Here is a 5,818-nt window from a genome sequence, read left to right on the forward strand (position 1 = left end):
ATTCAAGTTTTAGTTACCGATTATTCACTTTTTAGCCGGCTTTTGTGGCTTGGACATAAGGTGGAACCTTAAGATTTTGCATGAAAGGAGGACTAGCAGCCGCGTTGCACGGGAGAATGTGAAAAGTGTTCATATGTAATAAAAACCTGAGAAATCCGTCCATTTTCGTCATTTGTTATCATATCGAGTTAAAGCCAGATCGTCACATTGGCCGCTCTTCTCTCTGAAACGGTTACATTTATCGTCTGCAAAGCTATGTTGCGTGCTGCGGTATGCGGAGACACTAAAAGCACCATAGTAGAACACAGAAGAAGCTACGAAGTTGAAGTAATAGCCAGTAACAAGTAGTACAATTCAAGTTTTAGTTATTGATTATTCACTTTTTAGCCGGCTTTGGTGGATTGGACATGAGGTGAAACCTTAAGATTTTGCATGAAAGTAGGACTAGCAGCCGTGTTGCACGGGAGAATGTGAGAAGTGTTCATATGTAGTAAAAACCTGAGAAATCCGTCCGTTTTCGTCATTTGTTATCGAATCGACTTAAAGCCAGATCGTCACATTGGCCGCTCTTCTCTCTGAGACGGTTACATTTATCGTCTGCAAAGCTATGTCGCGTGCTGCGGTATGCAGAGACACTAAAAGCACCATAGTAGAACACAGAAGGAGATTCTAAGTTGAAGTAATAGCCAGTAAGAAGTAGTACAATTCAAGTTTTAGTTGTCGATTATTCACTTTTTAGCCGGCTTTGGTGGCTTGGACGTGACCTAGGACCTTAAGATTTTGCATGAAAGGAAGACTAGCAGCCGCGTTGCACGGGAGAATGTGAAAAGTGTTCATATGTAGTAAAAACCTGAGATATCCGTCCGTTTTCGTCATTTGTTATCAAATCGACTTAAAGCCAGATCGTCATATTGGCCGTTTTTCTCTCTGAGACGCTTGAATTAATCCTCTCCAACGCTATGTCGCGTGCAGCGGTATGTGGAGACACAAAAAGCACCATAGTAGAAAACAGAAGAAGCTTCTAAGTTGAAGTAATAGCCAGTAAGAAGTAGTACAATTCAAGTTTTGGTTTTCGATTATTCACTTTTTAGAAGGCTTTGGTTCCTTGGACATGACGTGGAACCTTAAGATTTTGCATGAAAGGAGGACTAGCAGCCGCGTTGCACGGGAGAATGTGAGAAGTGTTCATATGTAGTAAAAACCTGAGAAATCCGTCCGTTTTCGTCATTTGTTATCGAATCGACTTAAAGCCAGATCGTCACATTGGCCGCTCTTCTCTCTGAGACGGTTACATTTATCGTCTGCAAAGCTATGTCGCGTGCTGCGGTATGCAGAGACACTAAAAGCACCATAGTAGAACACAGAAGGAGATTCTAAGTTGAAGTAATAGCCAGTAAGAAGTAGTACAATTCAAGTTTTAGTTGTCGATTATTCACTTTTTAGCCGGCTTTGGTGGCTTGGACGTGATCTAGGACCTTAAGATTTTGCATGAAAGGAGGACTAGCAGCCGCGTTGCACGGGAGAATGTGGAAAGTGTTCATATGTAGTAAAAACCTGAGATATCCGTCCGTTTTCGTCATTTGTTATCAAATCGACTTAAAGCCAGATTGTCATATTGGCCGTTTTTCTCTCTGAGACGCTTGAATTAATCCTCTGCAACGCTATGTCGCGTGCAGCGGTATGTGGAGACACAAAAAGCACCATAGTAGAACACAGAAGAAGCTTCTAAGTTGAAGTAATAGCCAGTAAGTAGTACAATTCAAGTTTTGGTTATCGATTATTCACTTTTTAGAAGGCTTTGGTGCCTTGGACATGACGTGGAACCTTAAGATTTTGCATGAAAGGAGGACTAGCAGCCGCGTTGCACGGGAGAATGTGAAAAGTGTTCATATGTAGAAAAACCTGAGAAATCCGTGGGTTTTCGTCATTTGTTATCGTATCGACTTAAAGCCAGATCGTCACATTGGCCGCTTTTCTCTCTGAAACGGTTACATTTATCGTCTGCAAAGCTATGTCGCGTGCTGCGGTATGCGGAAACATTAAAAGCACCATAGTAGAACACAGAAGAAGTTTCTAAGTTAAAGTAATATCCAGTAAGAAGTAGTACAATTCAAGTTTTAGTTGTCGATTATTCACTTTTTAGCCGGCTTCGGTGGCTTGGACATGAGGTGGAACCTTAAGATTTTGCATGAAAGGAGGACTAGCAGCCGCGTTGCACGGGAGAATGTGAAAAGTGTTCATATGTAGTAAAAACCTGAGAAATCCGTCCGTTTTCGTCATTTGTTATCGAATCGACTTAAAGCCAGATCATCACATTGGCCGCTCTTCTCTCTGAAACGGTTACATTTATCGTCTGCAAAGCTATGTCGCGTGCTGCGGTATGTGGAGACACAAAAAGCACCATAGTAGAACATAGAAGAAGCTTCTATGTTGAAGTAATAGCCAGTAAGAAGTAGTACAATTCAAGTTTTGGTTATCGATTATTCACTTTTTAGAAGGCTTTGGTGCCTTGGACATGACGTGGAACCTTAAGATTTTGCATGAAAATAGGACTAGCAGCCGCGTTGCACGGGAGAATGTGAGAAGTGTTCATATGTAGTAAAAACCTGAGAAATCCGTCCGTTTTCGTCATTTGTTATCGAATCGACTTAAAGCCAGATCGTCACATTGGCCGCTCTTCTCTCTGAGACGGTTACATTTATCGTCTGCAAAGCTATGTCGCGTGCTGCGGTATGCAGAGACACTAAAAGCACCGTAGTAGAACACAGAAGAAGCTTCTAAGTTGAAGTAATAGCCAGTAAGAAGTAGTACAATTCAAGTTTTAGTTACCGATTATTCACTTTTTAGCCGGCTTTTGTGGCTTGGACATAAGGTGGAACCTTAAGATTTTGCATGAAAGGAGGACTAGCAGCCGCGTTGCACGGGAGAATGTGAAAAGTGTTCATATGTAATAAAAACCTGAGAAATCCGTCCATTTTCGTCATTTGTTATCAAATCGAGTTAAAGCCAGATCGTCGCATTGGCCGCTCTTCTCTCTGAAACGGTTACATTTATCGTCTGCAAAGCTATGTTGCGTGCTGCGGTATGCGGAGACACTAAAAGCACCATAGTAGAACACAGAAGAAGCTACGAAGTTGAAGTAATAGCCAGTAACAAGTAGTACAATTCAAGTTTTAGTTATTGATTATTCACTTTTTAGCCGGCTTTGGTGGATTGGACATGAGGTGAAACCTTAAGATTTTGCATGAAAGTAGGACTAGCAGCCGCGTTGCACGGGAGAATGTGAGAAGTGTTCATATGTAGTAAAAACCTGAGAAATCCGTCCGTTTTCGTCATTTGGTATCGAATCGACTTAAAGCCAGATCGTCACATTGGCCGCTCTTCTCTCTGAGACGGTTACATTTATCGTCTGCAAAGCTATGTCGCGTGCTGCGGTATGCAGAGACACTAAAAGCACCATAGTAGAACACAGAAGGAGATTCTAAGTTGAAGTAATAGCCAGTAAGAAGTAGTACAATTCAAGTTTTAGTTGTCGATTATTCACTTTTTAGCCGGCTTTGGTGGCTTGGACGTGACCTAGGACCTTAAGATTTTGCATGAAAGGAAGACTAGCAGCCGCGTTGCACGGGAGAATGTGAAAAGTGTTCATATGTAGTAAAAACCTGAGATATCCGTCCGTTTTCGTCATTTGTTATCAAATCGACTTAAAGCCAGATCGTCATATTGGCCGTTTTTCTCTCTGAGACGCTTGAATTAATCCTCTCCAACGCTATGTCGCGTGCAGCGGTATGTGGAGACACAAAAAGCACCATAGTAGAAAACAGAAGAAGCTTCTAAGTTGAAGTAATAGCCAGTAAGAAGTAGTACAATTCAAGTTTTGGTTTTCGATTATTCACTTTTTAGAAGGCTTTGGTTCCTTGGACATGACGTGGAACCTTAAGATTTTGCATGAAAGGAGGACTAGCAGCCGCGTTGCACGGGAGAATGTGAGAAGTGTTCATATGTAGTAAAAACCTGAGAAATCCGTCCGTTTTCGTCATTTGTTATCGAATCGACTTAAAGCCAGATCGTCACATTGGCCGCTCTTCTCTCTGAGACGGTTACATTTATCGTCTGCAAAGCTATGTCGCGTTCTGCGGTATGCAGAGACACTAAAAGCACCATAGTAGAACACAGAAGGAGATTCTAAGTAGAAGTAATAGCCAGTAAGAAGTAGTACAATTCAAGTTTTAGTTGTCGATTATTCACTTTTTAGCCGGCTTTGGTGGCTTGGACGTGATCTAGGACCTTAAGATTTTGCATGAAAGGAGGACTAGCAGCCGCGTTGCACGGGAGAATGTGGAAAGTGTTCATATGTAGTAAAAACCTGAGATATCCGTCCGTTTTCGTCATTTGTTATCAAATCGACTTAAAGCCAGATTGTCATATTGGCCGTTTTTCTCTCTGAGACGCTTGAATTAATCCTCTGCAACGCTATGTCGCGTGCAGCGGTATGTGGAGACACAAAAAGCACCACAGTAGAACACAGAAGAAGCTTCTAAGTTGAAGTAATAGCCAGTAAATAGTACAATTCAAGTTTTGGTTATCGATTATTCACTTTTTAGAAGGCTTTGGTGCCTTGGACATGACGTGGAACCTTAAGATTTTGCATGAAAGGAGGACTAGCAGCCGCGTTGCACGGGAGAATGTGAAAAGTGTTCATATGTAGAAAAACCTGAGAAATCCGTGGGTTTTCGTCATTTGTTATCGTATCGACTTAAAGCCAGATCGTCACATTGGCCGCTTTTCTCTCTGAAACGGTTACATTTATCGTCTGCAAAGCTATGTCGCGTGCTGCGGTATGCGGAAACATTAAAAGCACCATAGTAGAACACAGAAGAAGTTTCTAAGTTAAAGTAATATCCAGTAAGAAGTAGTACAATTCAAGTTTTAGTTGTCGATTATTCACTTTTTAGCCGGCTTCGGTGGCTTGGACATGAGGTGGAACCTTAAGATTTTGCATGAAAGGAGGACTAGCAGCCGCGTTGCACGGGAGAATGTGAAAAGTGTTCATATGGAGTAAAAACCTGAGAAATCCGTCCGTTTTCGTCATTTGTTATCGAATCGACTTAAAGCCAGATCATCACATTGGCCGCTCTTCTCTCTGAAACGGTTACATTTATCGTCTGCAAAGCTATGTCGCGTGCTGCGGTATGCGGAAACACTAAAAGCACCATAGTAGAACACAGAAGAAGCTTCTAAGTTGAAGTAATATCCAGTAAGAAGTAGTACAATTCAAGTTTTAGCTGTCGATTATTCACTTTTTAGCCTGCTTTGGTTGCTTGGACATGACCTAGCACCTTACGAATTTGCATGAAAGGAGGACTAGCAGCCGCGTTGCACGGGAGAATGTGAAAAGTGTTCATATGGAGTAAAAACCTGAGAAATCCGTCCGTTTTCGTCATTTGTTATCGAATCGACTTAAAGCCAGATCGTCACATTGGCCGCTTTTCTCTCTGAGACAGTTACGTTTATCGTCTGCAAAGCTATGTCGCGTGCTGCGGTATGCGGAGACACTAAAAGCACCATAGTAGAACACAGAAGGAGATTCTAAGTTGAAGTAATAGCCAGTAAGAAGTAGTACAATTCAAGCTTTAGTTGTCGATTATTCACTTTTTAGCCGGCTTTGGTGGCTTGGACGTGACCTAGGACCTTAAGATTTTGCATGAAAGAAAGACTAGCAGCCGCGTTGCACGGGAGAATGTGAAAAGTGTTCATATGTAGTAAAAACCTGAGATATCCGTCCGTTTTCGTCATTTGTTATCAAATCGACTTAAAG

This window comes from Schistocerca gregaria, unplaced genomic scaffold (genome assembly GCF_023897955.1).
Source record: "Schistocerca gregaria isolate iqSchGreg1 unplaced genomic scaffold, iqSchGreg1.2 ptg000043l, whole genome shotgun sequence".
Classification (NCBI taxonomy): domain Eukaryota; kingdom Metazoa; phylum Arthropoda; class Insecta; order Orthoptera; family Acrididae; genus Schistocerca; species Schistocerca gregaria.